The following is a 15,706-nucleotide window of genomic DNA, read 5'->3' on the forward strand; positions in this document are numbered from 1 at the left end:
TTAACCCTTTATTGACTATTGATGTTTTTCATATGAATCCTAAAAGAAACTAATTTCCATGCATTGTTTGATTTAATCTTCACTATGACCTGCGTCTCTTAGATGCCAAACTAAGGCTCTTTCATCTACCCTAAAGAGGTTCCCTGTATAACAGACACCAATGTGTTACTTTTTATATATTTTTTCTGTGACAATTGAGCTCCAATTTTAGTTGTGCTAATTTTCATTACATGGAAGTTCTTACTTTGTGAATGATTACATTTGTAGATCTTTTTATTTCTGATGACGTGTATTGTTTTAAAGCTAAGGAAATTATTTGAATGTCCAAGTTTCAATGGCTAAAGCAAGTATTAGGAATCCTATTCCTTATTTGCAATTTTCCAGTTGCTGAATAAAAATAGCAACGATCCTCTACTGATAAGTGAATTCGTTTTGGCATAATGGTTACAAATGAGCCAACAGAAGATGGTTTTACCTCCTATGGATACAGCACAGGATTATAAATTGAGGTTCTGTTCTTGAAGCCTACTCATTTCATAAATTCATAAATTTACCAAAACTGATTGTGTTTTTTGTTTGGTTATATTTATTTTTGTTTTTTTCCACCTGGCCTGGTTAATAGGGTATATGTCTGTTTACTAGCACTTCTATTTGGGTAGGGAAAATTCCCTAAGTCAACTTTACTACAGTCTTTTGGGGGTCATTGTAGGACAGGTGCTGTCAATTTTATAAAATATATTAAAACCCTAAGAGAAAAAAAATCTTCCCCTCATGAGCTGTGACTCTGTCTAACGTCCACTGTGAAGTTCAGGCTAGGAAAAGAGTTAAAATCAATGCTATTTCCTACTTGGACAAACAAAATGAGCAGAAGCCTGAGATAGCCACCTCTGAGTTCAGCTTGTTGTTACTTAGTTTCCATTCTAATACAGTTTCTCCCTTGCTCAGTATCAGTTTATAAAAGCATGTTACATGTCCACTGACCTCAGATAACTAAATAAATCCCACTTTATAGTCATAGAACTAAGTCCCAGGTTGTATTTGTACAAATGCCTGCCAAAGATGGATACAAGGAATTCAGAATAAATCAACCATTAAATTCACATTTCTTAGTGGAATAAAAGTAGGAATGAGGAATCCAATTCACCATCACTCTCTCATACACACTTGCATGCACATGCACATATGCACACAGGTACACACACACACACACAGCATGGTACATTATTAGTTTTCTTTGTTGGATGCATGTTTTGGTTTTGGATTTCTTTGAGGGGCATTTATGCAGAGTTGTTTATCAGATTTGGAGTCCTGGATGCCAGAGAACTGCATTTACTTCTGTTTTTGCATGTACCTTTGTGACATGTACCTGGTGATTTTATGCTGGTAGAATTTCCCATTTGAATGAGGTGACAGCATTCAGGAAGTTATAAGTCCCTGAGATGGACATTTCTGCAGGTCTTTTTCATACATTTCCCGTAGAAGTCTTTTAAATCATATTCACAATGAGGCTTAAAATTACTGCTTTCTTAAGGAAAAGAGATATAATCCAGGGGTTTTATAAGCAGCATTTGATGAAAGTCTTTGAAAAGAAAGTAAAAATCAGTTCATTTTAATGATTGGCAATCAAAAAAGATAAACCATCATTAAATTCTAAGATCTGGTATACTGAGACTGAGAAAAAAATAAAAACACGAACTACCTTATAGATGCACCGCTGATAATGTATTCTAGGTTCTTTCTTTTTCGGTAGATCATCCCGAACATATTAGCCTCCGGTTGCTGGAAATCAAAATAATGGCATGGTGATTGTTAAGAGTCCATGTTATATAAGGGTGTTCTGATATTGAAATGAATACTTCACTTCTTGTTTCTGAAAAGTGAATGTTGGTAGGTTGGTTTTGAATGTGTTTTGAATGTTTTAATAGAACAGGGTTCTATCTAGGAGGAAATAAAAGTATCTGTGCGGCAGACACCACAGTTCTGCTTCTTGGTTGTAAACTTACTTCCTAGTAGCATCAGTTCAAGATGTATTCTCATTGAAACAAATTTTATTTTAATGTTCTGACATGCTGATTGTGGAAAGACAGTGTGGGAATTCAACTTAGAGGCTTGCTCTGACAGTGAGAGAAGTGTATCTTGTGCGTATGTGTGTGTTTGTGTTTTAAAGGCTATTTTTGGAGACGAATTAGTACTAATAGGATATAGAGTATAAGAGGAGACATATGGTGAGGTCACACAGGTCCTGAAATCTTCCTAGAAATGAATCATAACTCATTCCAAGTGACAGGAAACACGTCCGAGGGGCTGGAAAAGGGATGTGAATCAGACCTGAGTTAAAGCTAACCTTTACAATATCTGTCAAAAATTACTAAGCAAAACAGTTATATGAATATCAATACATGAAATACTTTCTCCTTATTTGAGTGAACCAGCTGCTCTCAGATTCTTGAACAGTAACCATAATTAGAGAGTACATTAGAATGTCAATTACAAATCATTCTTATCTTTTCATCACATTAGACCGTGGAGAAATTGTGTAAATTATTTGAAAGTAATTAAATTTCTAATCTAAAGATTTAGATCCAGAGTTGGCATTTTTTTCCTCCCCCCCCCCCCTTCCCCCCCTCCCCTCCCCCCCCCCCCCCCGTCCCGCGTAAAGCACCAGATCGTAAATATTTTAGGATTTGTGGCTGATACAGTTTCTGGTCTCTAATACAAGTTCTCAACTCTGTCATTTTAGTTCAAAAGCAGCAACAGACAATGTGTGAATGAATGACTATAGCTGTGCTAAAATCACTTTATTTGAGGACATCGAAATTCAGATTTCATATAATGTTCATGTGTCACAAAGTACTTTAGATTTTTTTTAACTATTCAAAAACGTAAAACTACTCTTTGTTTGTGGGATTATACGAAAACAGGCTGCAGGCCAGATTTGAACAGCGGGCTGCAGTTTGCTGAGCTCAGTTTTAGATAATTCACAGTAACCACTGATTTGTGCTGCTTGGTACAGTGGTGTAAAGATTTACCTACAGTACATTTTCTAAATAATTTCTAAGAAAAATAATGCATGATTTTTTTAAAGGGCAGAATGTTCTCCCACAAAATAATTGGCCACTGACAATTTTTTTCTTGCTGCTAACCTGATTTGTCAGAGAAGTGAGCACTGCATCTTTGTGTTATGCCCTCTCCCCAAATTCCAATACTAGAAATATATTTATTTGGTTTTATGTTAAAATGCAAATGGCGTCTTTCCCCATGAACTGCCATTAAAGAGAGAGGAGAAAGAATGTATATTGTGGGAATCTCAGGGCATGGCTTCAAGTTACCAATTTGATAAATTTTTTCTGAAGTCTAGTGCTTTATCTTAAAATATTATGTCAGTTCTGCATTCTATACCACTAGATATCTATGTTTATTTCAATGTACACAAACTGTTTTAAGTCACTGAACAAATATGCAGTTCCTCTGTGACCTGCCATACTGCCAGCATACCCCAGAAGTCTGGGCATACCTTAGGTTAAGAAACATAGCAGTGAGGCAAACTGATTGTGTGTTAGTCCCAGTTTGATGGCTTCAGAGCAGGTTTTAAATGGTAAAGGAAGAATTACATATGAGCATCCCAGTTGTCTTGTATAGTGACCTGAATGACCCCTATTCCCTTGATCCGTGGCTTCTACCTGCAGACCCGACTCCAGCCCAAGGTGGAAGAATGACATGATCGCTGTCTTTGAAGACAGATAGGCAAAGGTTTTAATTTTTACTGTTCCATGTGTAGTTAGACTAGTTATTGAGTTAAATTTTGTCATCTGAAAAATGAAGGTAGGATTTATGGTTCTTCAGTTACAATTCAATAACTTTTGCTAATGTAATTCAGAAGGGATATATCAGAAAACCATTGGAGAACATAACAAAGGAAAATTAAAACATCTGGTGGGAGGAAGACAAAGGAGAGAAATAAGAGGCAATTAGTTTTCCAGGGCATTTTGTTGAGCAACTATGAGATACTGTGGTTAAGAAGCCATTCAATTTGCCTGGGAGACTTCTGGTTTATACCTGCTGTACTTGCATAATTACTCAAAGCTCCCCTTTTACCCTCAAAAATGTCTCTGTTCACATGACACGTTGTCATCTTAAAGGACTCAGAAGTTTGATCTCACTTCTGACTGCGAGTTGGTCTTGCTCTTTTTTCCTTACACTGCAGGATCTGGTTTTGTTCTCTGTGTTCAGAGCCAACCTGTATATACCAGTATCAATTCAAGATTATTCCAGAGCCACCTGGTGGGGGTATCCACCATCCACGGGAAGTGAAGAGAGAGGTGGGCAAACCAGACAGCCATGATATTGAACCTCAAGTCCTCACACTCCTTTCTGTCTGGGAATGGAATTAGATGGTGATATGGTATGGATCTGTATCCCCACCCAAATCTCATGTGATTTATAATCCTCAGTGTTAGAGGCAGGGCCTGGTAGGAGGTGATTGGATCATGGGGGTAGATTTGACCCTTGCTGTTCTTGTGATATTGAGTATATTCTCACGAGGTCTGGTTGTTTAAAAGTGTGTAGCACCTTCCCACTTTCTCTCTTCCTCCTACTCCTGACATGTAAGACGTGCTTGCTTCCCTTTGCCTTCCATCATGAATGTAAGTTTCCTGAGTCCTCCCCAGCCATGCTTCCTGTACAACCTGCAGAGTCGTCAGCCAATTAAACCTCTTTTTTGTATAAATTACCCAGTTTCTGGCATTTCTTAATAGCAGCATGAGAATGGACTCATACAGATGGGTCAGTCCATAGTATTTTGAAATTTGTCACTATCCCTTATACACATTCATGCTACTTCAGTCTAATCCCATACTGTTACTCAAAATGGCTTTCTGAAACACAATTTCTCTAAAACCCTTTTTGACTCCTCATTTACATCAAGGAAAAATAAAACTTCTTAACTTGACATACAGAGCCTTTGATGGCCTAGCTTCTGTCTTTTCTTTGTCTTCCCTCAGTCGCCCACAGCTTCTCTATCTTGTACATTTCTCTAATATTCGGTGGCTTACAGTCCTTATGGCACCATACTGCTGCCCTTCTGTGGCTGGGCACATGCTGTTTCCTCTGGCTGGAATGCTTTGCCCTGCCAAACTTGTGCTGGTTTTTCCTTTCAGAATCAGAGTGGAAGTTGGCTTTCTTTTCTTACTAGTTCTTTTTTTTCTCTTCTAGTTGAGTTATCCTTCACTCCACTCCCATAATTCCCTTGGAAGACTTCAATCCTAAAATGTGGGACCCCGAATTTCATTTAATAGTTTCCTTGTCTTTCTCTCTCAGTAGGCTATTGGCTTCTTGGAGGCAGAGATCACAATTTTCACCCCTGTAAACAGTGGAATGGTACATAGCAGCTGAATGAAAGTTGGATAAGTGGATAAGTGGTCTGCATGAGAAAGGAGCGTTACTTCTGAGAGGAAAAACATAAATATGCAGACAGTGGCGATAAGGATTTTAATAAGACAGAGAGCATGATACAGAATGCATGCTAATTTCATGTGGGGCTAAATTAGTGTGAATATGTGTGTCCCAGTGACAGGGCCCATTTCAGCTTGGGAAGAAGGAGAAAGAATTGTCTTTGGCCTCCAGAGAGGCTTTGTAATTTATTTTCATCAATATACATGTTTCGTTTTCTAAGTGCAAATGTTACCACAGTGATCTGCATCTCTGGTTTCTCTGGGAACCCTCTCTAAATACAACCCAGGGTACCCAGAGAACATGCAGAATAGAAGTTGATGATCTTTGAATAACTGTGGAAGGCATGTGTAGTCCTGGAAGACTGAATAATACTTCCTGAATTTATAAAATGGGAAGATGGACTTCCCAGCCAATGGGCTTGGAAGATGGACACTCACTAGCAAAATTCTACAAAGGATTAATAAGTGGACTTTTTTGAGTCGTTAGTGAATCTATTGGGTTCCTAATTATTATCTTATGGGAATCACTTGGACTAAGGAAGTCTGTTTGTAGCCTAATTTTTCCTTAGAAAGGACATCTAATTTGCTGTCTGTTTGCATATCTGTCCTCTCCACTAGTTAAATAATTTTATACACATTTGTGTTCTTAGTTTCCGACACAGAACATGGCATGCTGTAATCACAGTGTAGTTGCTGAAAGAATAGGCTGATGAACATGTAAAGGACATTTGGGTGGTTCTGATACACTGAAAAAGTCAAATGAGTCAAAGTATAATATGGCTATTTAAAAAGTTATATGATCTGAGAGAGTGTTCAAGGAAGTGGTTTCTACACTATAATTTTCACCTTTGTAAACAGTGGAATGGTACATACGTAGCAGCTGAATGAAGGTTGGATAAGTGGATAAATGGTCTGCATGAGAATAGAGTGTTACTTCTGGGAGGAGAAACACAGTAGGGAGTCTTAGACCTATTCTATTTTGTCCTGATAGGACTAGAACAGGAGGGTTGTATTAAATTAATCAAGCTCCATAATGAAGGAGGCATTGGAAAGTGAGAAATTATTGAGAGAAAAATGTCTAGGAGAGTCTTAAACATAATGAGTGCATTTTGGAAAACTAGGACACTAATAAACAATGATTTTTACGAGAGTTGAACTTAAAGTGCCTGCAATGATATTAACTGAAAAGAAAAAGCAAAGTCACTGGACAGGAAGCACACAGTCCACCCCAGGAAAGCTGTGATGGCTGTGGACTGACTAAAGAACAGTCAAATATGAATGGGAAACAGACTCCAAATACATTCATGAAAAGAGTAACAGTGGCTGTTCCTGATGACAGGTGATGTTTTTAATGAATTTTTATAATAACCTAGTATTAGATGCATGATGGGGGGAACTATACATAGATTTGTTTCCTCTTAATTCAAATAAAATAGAACAGAGAATTATTGTGTGGAGAAGACTTAGGGAGCAGAAGAGGAGTTAGGAGTGCTATTTTCAAATATTTATTGGGTCATGATGTGGAAAAGAGATTAGAATTATTCTGCATTATTTAGTTAGAACTGCTTACAGAAAAGCTAGACGAAGGGACAGTTTAGCTCATATTAAGTCTTATGTCTCTGTGGTGTTAAAAGATAGTTTCTAATAAAAGGCAAATTTATGACTATAGAATAAAAATAAATATGTGTTAAAAATCTGACTTAATTCATTAATGAGGAAACTGGTGAGGTATTACAACCAGTTCCAAGGCAAATGCAAAGAATAAGCAAATTCAGATTTGTAAAATAGTTCCCAAGGAGTCAGAATCGGATATGGCATAATTGTCCATTGAATTCCCAAATTTCCCCCTTTTGACCAAAAATATTATCAAAGAAATACTGTTCTCGATACGCAGCATAAACTGTGGTGGCTCCTGCTTCCATGTTGTGTTTGGCACCAGGAGTAACCCAGAAGTTGCCAAATGATGACCTGTTGGGGGTGCTGTAAAAAAAGTTTACTCATAGGATAGTTGGCTTGCCAAGATGACTTTAAAGATAGTTAATAACTTTAAAATTCTAAGATACTACCTCACCACTCAGGGAGCCAGCTCCTGAACCTATATCACTACAGCTGGGTCCTTCTACAAATTCGAGTTCCTGTGAATACAAACAACTGTCCTTCCCCAGCTGATGAGGGTTTCCTTTGTTTCTCACTGTGCCTTGAGAATCTACCTGCCCTTTGGATTCCAGTTCTCTCCTTACTTGTCTGACATTCACCAACTAAACTCTCTTCCTGTCTCTTAAAGTGCTTTTGACTTGGAAAAATAAACAACTGTAGAATATAAGATTATGTGGGCTATTTTAGGTTGAATCTTTACCTCCCCCAACCACCAAAAAAAAAAAAATATATTGAAGTATTTATCCCCAGTACCTCATACTGTGACCTCATTTGAAAATAGGGTCATTGGAGATGTAATTAAGATGAGGTCATACCGGAGTAGGTTGGACCCTTAAAGCAATATGGCTGGTGTCCTTATTAAAAAGATGGCCATTCTGGCCAGGTGCAGTTGGCTTACGCCTATAATCCCAGCACTTTGGGAGGGTGAGGTGGGGGGGTCGATTACCGGAGATCAGGAGTTCGAGACCAGCCTGACCAACATCATGAAACTCCATCTCTACTGAAAAATACAAAAATTAGCCAGGCGTGGTGGCAGATGCCTGTAATCCCACCTGCTTGGGAGGCTGAGGCAGGGGAATAGCTTGAGCCTAGGAGATGGAGGTTTCAGTGAGCCAAGATTGTGCCACTGCACTCCAGCCTGGGCGACACAGCAAGACTCTGTCAAAAAAAAAAGACGGCCATTTGAAGACAGAGACACACAGGGAGAAGGCTGTGTGATAATGAAAATAGAGATTAGAGTGACACAGCTGCAAGTCAAGGAACGCCAAACATTGCTGGGCAAACCACCAGAGGCACAGAAGAAGCAAGAAAGGACTCTCCTGTAGGTTTCAGAGAGAACATAGTTCTGATGATATCTTGATTTTGGACTTCTTCCCTCTAGAACTGTAAGACAATACATTTCTGTTGTTTTAAGCCACCTAGTGTGTGGTGCTTTGTTACAACAGCCCCAGGAAACTAATATAGGGATATACACAAATTTGTCTTCTATGAGCTGGCTCTGTGCATTGTTCTAAATGTGAAGAGCCGAGTGTAATGTGTTATACACATAATGCCTGGCAAATACAAGGCACTAATTAAGTATTAGTCTCCTTCACTACCTTTTTTTTTTTTTTAACTTCGAACCTGTAAATTGTAAACCAAGTGACTGCATTACCACATAATGCGAGGAACATGACTTGGAATTAAATCTGAGCTTAAATCCAAGCTCTGCCACTAGCTAGCCAGCTATATGACTTAGGACAGTTTTTTTGTTTTGTTTTGTTTTGTTTTTTGTTTTTCTGGATAAAACCATCTTTCTGGTCAGGGTAAAGATGAGAAACAATGGCTGTGATCATGTGGTACAGGGTAAGCACCCGATGCTTAGTAACTACTGTAATTTTATTCTTCTTGCATGATGATTCTTATTATATTAGCACTTCATGACTTGCATTGCTGCTAGGGAGTTTGTAATTGTTATATTTGCTCAAACAATTGAATTTATAATCACGGCATTCATAAGGAGAAAGATGACTACTTTTAAAATTCCCTTTATATCCTGGACATTTTAAGGCTTGAAAAATTAGTGCTTTCCACTTTTATTTTTGAACTGCTACTAAATTTAAAGGACTATTAATCCCCCATGTTTATGACTCACCAATTCATCATCAACACGATGCCTTTTAAAGCAATATGTGACTCAGGAGAAGCATGAACCAAGCGCCTGAAAGAGTGGGGAGATGGTTGTGTTGAGGATGGAGGAGGAGCATTTGGGTTTATTTTCCTTTGAAGTAGAGCCCGAAAAGTTTTGCTGAAGAAAAGATATCTGAGCATGTGCTTGAGTTTGATTCATTAATTTTCAGTATATCTTAAACTTAGTTTTTCAAGCTGTTTTTATTTTACTATCATATGAGCTGACAGCAGGAATGCCAAACCACAGTGCCACTGTGGGAGGCACAAGGGTGTTGAGGACAGTATGGAAATTCCCTTTTGAGTCTGATTTTCTGGAATACCAGAGGCCACATTTCTGAGTGGCTAGTGCAAGGGAAATAAATCTACCCATGCCGGGGTAAGAAAGACAGGAAGCTAGTTCCTGCCTAGCTCCAAAATTCTCAAAGATAATAGGCTTGAAGAAGTCTATATTCCTCCTTTCTTAAGACCTACACTAAACACTAAATGCTTTGACTGTTCTTATGGGACTAGATCACATAGAATTCCCTACTGCAGAAGATGAATACTCTTCTGCATAGTGTACTGCTGATGGCAAGCAGACTTCTCAGATAGCCCCCAAGATTTCTGTCCCCTGGTCTACACACCCTGTATAATGCCTTCCATTGGTGTTGGCAGGGCTCATGAATATGATGGTATTGTCACTGCCTTGTTTATGTGACGTTATATTAAACTCCATCTTAACCAACAGAGAGAAACTCTCCTCCTGGCCTTAAAGGAGCAAACTGGCATGTGTGGAGAAGGTCACAGGGGAGGGAACAGTGGGAGGCCTCTAAATACTGAGCATGGCACTTGATGGATTGCCAGCAAGAAAGTGGGAACCTTCGTCCCGTAACTGCAAGGAATTGAATTCTGCCAACAACCAGTGAGCTTGGAAGAGGCCTCAGATGAGATCAGACCCTGGCTGACACCTTAATTTCAACCTCATGAAACCGTGTGCCCAGAGCCCACCTACTCTATGCTGAACTCCTAACCATGGAAACTGAGATAATAAATGTGGGTTGCTGTAAGCCACTATATTTCTATTTATTTGTTATCCAACAATAAAAAATAAATGCAATTCTAATTTCCAGGAACAGGGTATCAAGTCTCTTAGCTAATAAACAGCAAACAAACAACAACAACAAAAAGCAGTCTGTGCACAACCACACCCCAAGTTGTCTTTGTTCAAGTAACCAACAAAAGATTTCCCTCCCACTCCCATTAGTGTAGACTTGCACAAAACCAGTGGGAGCCCCTTTATAGTTGGTCATTGCCGTGGCCTACATGACGTTCTAGATGAGCCTAGCTGAGCTATTACTGATTTAGTGGAGCAATTATTTTGTGTAATAACCTGTGACTGACTGAATGCCTATTGTTTCACCCTTCTTTTATGTGTCCTTATAATGATTTTCTTAAGGCCAATTGTAATCTCATATGTATTTCCCTAACAAAGAGTACCTTGATCTTGAATGTTCCTTTATTTCCATGCTGCCCTCACCTTTCTCCCAAATGTACATTCTAAAAGACCCTTTCAGCATATTGCTTATTTAGAGTGAACACATGAAGATGCTTTTTTATATGCTTAGGGGAAGAAGAAAAGACCATCCAGTAAAAATTTCACATTGTTTTCCCACCCAAGTGTATCTTGCTCAGATAAAGGGGCATCACAAAGGCCACCCTGGCATTCCTGCCAGCATTCAGCATTCCATGCCCCATCTCTCTCTTAAATTGGAAAACATTTTTACCGATTTCTTAATATGTTTGAATTCCTGTTTTTCACATCATCCCTGATATATCTGGGGGTGCTGGATTGGAATATGTAACACTTTTCTTGCTAAATAGTCGGGTTTTGATTAATTAGCTTCTGACTTATGGAGCTATATTTACAGCTCTGTGAGGTAGATAAATTCACAGCATAAAATAATACCCTCCCAATCATTCAAGGCAGTCAGTTTGCACTCACATATAACCCAGATGCACTTAAAATAAAGGTGTCTATCAACCAGTAAGTAACGTGATTTCTCAATTGCCCTGTTCATAGATTGAGACAAGTCTATGTGGGGCAATTTTTCAAGAGCGTTAGAAAGGGCTGTCTCCATAATATTTCCCTACTCTGTCCCTTTATTGATGGCCAATATTCCATATTTATGTAATGATTCCTCTGGCCCCTATAAAAGTGGAAGTAAGCCGGGAAAGGAGTTACCTGGTATTTCTCAAACTATTATATAAACCAAGCCACCATATTTTATCATTCTGAAGGCGTACAGCTCTCATGTTATTCTATGTGAATGGTGCCCCCTGGTGATGTGCTGTATCTATGCTGCAGTGAACTTAGTGGATGTATGTTCAAGATTCTGCTTTGTTTGTACATTATTCAGGTTTTTTTTTAAATGTTCATATTTTCATGGGAATGAGTTATCAGTTCCTCTCTTGAAAGCATGTTTGATTAGAAAGAGTGCAGACTTGTTTGTGTGGTTGCTTCATAGTATCATTGGCCTGAATTTTTTTTTTTTTTTTTTAAAGGAGCTATAGCTAATTAAAACAAAATTAGCATGGCCAGGTGTGGTGGCTCATTCCTGTAATCCCAGCACTTTGGGAGGCTGAGGTGGAAGGATCACCTGAGGTCAGGAGTTCGAGACTGGCCTGGCCAACATGGCAAAACCTTGTCTATTAAAATTACAAAACTCAGGCAGGCGTGGTAGTGAGTGTCTATAATTCCAGTTACTGGGAAGACTGAGACAGGAGAATTGCTTGAACCTGGAAGGCAGAGGCTGCAGTGAGCTGAGATCATGCCACTGCACTCTAATCTGGGTGACAAAGTGAGACTCCATCTCAAAAAAAAAAAAAAGATTAGCAAAATGTTGATATTGAAACCGCAAGATGGCTGCGTGGGGATTCACTATGCTTTTCTTTTTACTTTTGTGTATGTTTGAAATGTTCTACAACAAAAAAGGTTAAAACATAAAAGGAACTCAGCTTTAGATTGTTAAAAACACACAAATCCTTGCCATGTAAGTCTTAAATACTTATTATAGGAAAAATCCAAATGCAAAAAATGTTTATGTAGTAGAAGAATGGAATATGACTAAAATTTTTCCAAAATAGAAGAATATATTTACAAATCATAGTGTTTAGCCATATTATGCAGCCCAGAAGAATAAATAAGTCGATACTTTTTAATATATAAAAAAGAAAGAGTACAGAGATCAAAAAGACAGAAGCTCTCTGAGAATGGGATCCATAAAAATGCAGAATAAAAGTTTACTCTTTTTATTTTGTTCTCAAAACTCTTCCTCCTGCTGCTTCTTTTAACAACTCCCTGCCATGATCCACCATCCATTTATTCATTCATTCATTTACCCATCCATCTATTATCCATCCACTCATTCATTCATCCATCCACCCATCCACCTACCCATCTTTCCATCCATTTCTTTACCCATATATTCATTGACCCAGCAAACATCAGTTAAGTGCCTGTCATTTGCCAAGCATTAATGGATGATCCAATACCCAATTTGAATTTCTTTACATAATACTTCAATGATCCAGAGAGAAAGAGGACTTTGAAAAATTATCTGTCGTTCAGAGATTGGAGAGTAGTGTGCAGCGGAATACATTCAAACTTTTGAAGATAGCTTTTTGCAATTGTGCCTTGTACTTCCTTTTCCCACTTTCTCTCTCCCTCCCCATCTTCCTTACAAAATGTACAAAGGGTCCTAGATTCAGTGGGTACTGGGTAGAGGTGCACAGAACATTGCCTCAAGTTGTGCAACGTGGCAGCCCTATAGACTTCAGGAACTTTGTTCTGCAATATACATTTTTTTTGTTTCATTATTTTCTTTTATTTTTATTTTTATTTTTGATGACAAAGCCAGGTTTATTGTTCTGGGTTAAACCTGTGGAGGCAGGACCTGGGAAGGGGCATGGGGACAGATGAAGCTGGTGACTGTATCTTCCTGGTCATTGCTGGGTTCTCAGCACCCTTGGCCCCCACTCAAGTTCTAGGTGAAGCCCAGTGCTGGGGGATGGGGTCCTCTTCCTGCCAGTGCAGCCTGTGGGATCACTTGTAAGATCCCACATGGAGGTAGGGGGTGGGGTGTTGGCCTGCGCTGGGGCCAGCGTCCTCAGGAAGGTGTCTTGGAGGAGATGGCGGCAGCCGCCCCATTCTTCTTGGCCGGGGCCTTCAGCAGGGCCAGCTTCTCGGGCAGGCTGCTGCTGGCTTTCATCACCACATCGTGTTCGATCTTCTTCCGGATCCCGACTTCTAGGTTCTTCTTGAGCTTTTGCTGCTGCACGACGCGCGCCTTCTTGGGAGCGATAACACAACCGCCTTTTCTCGGGCCCCGATTCTTTTCAGATGCCGCCGCTGCTGTCTTGCTCTTTGCGGGCTTGTGCGCCTGGAACTTGCGCTGCCCCTGCGCCATAATCCCTCATTTATTTTCATAGGCTATTTTTCATTAAAGCTTCAAGCTTATTATCTCTCCTCCAGGAGGCTTATTTTCTGACAAGATTAGATTGCTGTTTTTCTTCTTATTGATTGATTGATTGATTGATTTACAGGTAAGAAGAGTGAATGTCTATATACTTGGTCAGGTTCACTTTGATTCCTTATTTCTAAGATGAATTCAAATGTAATGAATCTCTTGAGCCAGACGGGGATTCTTGTTAAATATCACATCCCTCTATTTCAGTTTAGTCTTCTGCTTAATGGAAAACTGAATAGGTCCAAAGATTGCAATTTCTGCTTTATTTGGCATAATGCCGATACAAGGAACAATTACATCTTAATGATTATATCCCTTATACACTTGATTGCTTAGACCAGTATATGTCCCATTATGTGAAGCAGTCAGGATGCTTTCACCATCTCAGAAAGAGAATAACTTGAGCCTGCACAATCAAAAATATATCATCGTAACTCTTTTCTTCTGAAAGATAGAGCCATATTCTTTTGAACGGATAACCGAAATGAGAAAAGCTGACATTGTATTATTAACCAATCCTCTAGATATTTGCTTTAGAATTAAGTGTGACACATTGAAAGACATGGTCAGAGAACTGCTTTAGTTCTCTACCAGCTCAATAACATAAACAATATGAACTGGGGTTAGAAACTCCTTAAAGAATCAATGGAAGAGAAATTCATTAAATAAGATAAAATAACAAGGAAGCTGCCATATCATTTCTTTACAATTCTCTCGTGAAGTTGTATCTTGGGTTCGTCATGAAACAGTGCTCAGTGAAAGACTTAGGTGCAAAGGATTTCTTATGAATGTTCATTCAGGAGGAACCCCTAAGGGAGTGGAGGAAGCAAAATTGGACATGGAGGGAAAACCAAGCAAAGGTGTGCTTTTACCTGAACTCAGCTCTATCCTGAAAGGAGCTCTGGAGCATAAGTTACAAAAGACCATCCTTAAAGGGGTGCAGGTACCAAGTATATGGAAGGTGGGTGATGAACACACCATACTTGGAAAGGAATCTACAGGGAGTTGCATGGGGTACCAGTAATGTTCAGTGCACTGAAATACTGAACTCAAGATTGGAAAATTTTTCTGGAGGTTGGTTTCTGTAAAACTCTCCAAGTTTGTCATAACACACTCTATTCTGGGGTCCTTTGGAAGAGTAGTAGAAAGGAAAACATGGCTGTGGACTCAGGGAGACCTAGGATTGAATCCTTACCCTGCTATTTGCCAGCAAATAGAAAAACCTGGCCTAGAGTAAATAGCACCATCCCTAAATATACACGCATTAAATCAGCAGTGCTCCTTCTCACACACATCTGCTTTCTATAAAATTTGATATTTGGAACTTTTTCACCATAAGTCACTTAAATCTTAGTTTTTGACTTTTCTCCTCCAGGAAGGTTTTAATTTTCAAGCTTACTTCTCTGCAAAATAATGGGATTTAACCTAATTTCAAATGATTCCTGGCAACAGAGAAATACTTATGGTATGCTTATTTGTGGAAACAGAAAGTCCTTCTTCTTCCCAGAGTCCTCTCTGCAGATGCACCTGCCCACTCAGCCTGCCCACAATGCAGGCCCTCTTTTCACACACCCTTGGAAGAATATTCTTCAAGGAAGTCTAAAGACAAAGACAAATTACAAGAAAGCACTGCTTTTATTTTCATTTTTTCCAAATTAAGCTCCTGACCTACAATTATTATTTAGTGTTCTTTCCTCCTCCTCAAAGCTGGTTTTAGTTTCTCTACTGCATTCCCTGATCCTAGGGTATCTGGCAGTTAGTGGTCAGCAGGCTCTGTCAGGCAGCTCATCATTTGGTCAGGATCCAGGCTACCCTCTGCATCTGTCAGCCAAAACCCTCCATGTGTACCCTTGTGGTTTTTAAAGGAAGACAAATGGCCCTTCTGGGACCCAGGTAGCCAGATGGAAAGACATGACCCTCTTTGGT

At 39.2% G+C, this 15,706-nt stretch overlaps 1 protein-coding gene and 1 pseudogene across 10 annotated transcripts in view; one reads left to right on the forward strand and one right to left on the reverse strand.

Annotated features, from left to right (window-relative positions):
- Positions 1–15,706, forward strand: part of CTNNA2 (catenin alpha 2) — a 1,322,067-nt gene that overhangs the window by 1,159,854 nt on the left and 146,507 nt on the right. The gene's annotated exons all lie outside the window — the stretch shown is intronic.
- On the reverse strand, positions 13,158–13,720 carry LOC101010293 (annotated as a pseudogene). The gene has a single exon (XR_636655.4). The product of XR_636655.4 is annotated as a leydig cell tumor 10 kDa protein homolog pseudogene (transcript).

The sequence above is a fragment of the Papio anubis genome, chromosome 14, assembly GCF_008728515.1.
Source record: "Papio anubis isolate 15944 chromosome 14, Panubis1.0, whole genome shotgun sequence".
NCBI classification, from domain to species: domain Eukaryota; kingdom Metazoa; phylum Chordata; class Mammalia; order Primates; family Cercopithecidae; genus Papio; species Papio anubis.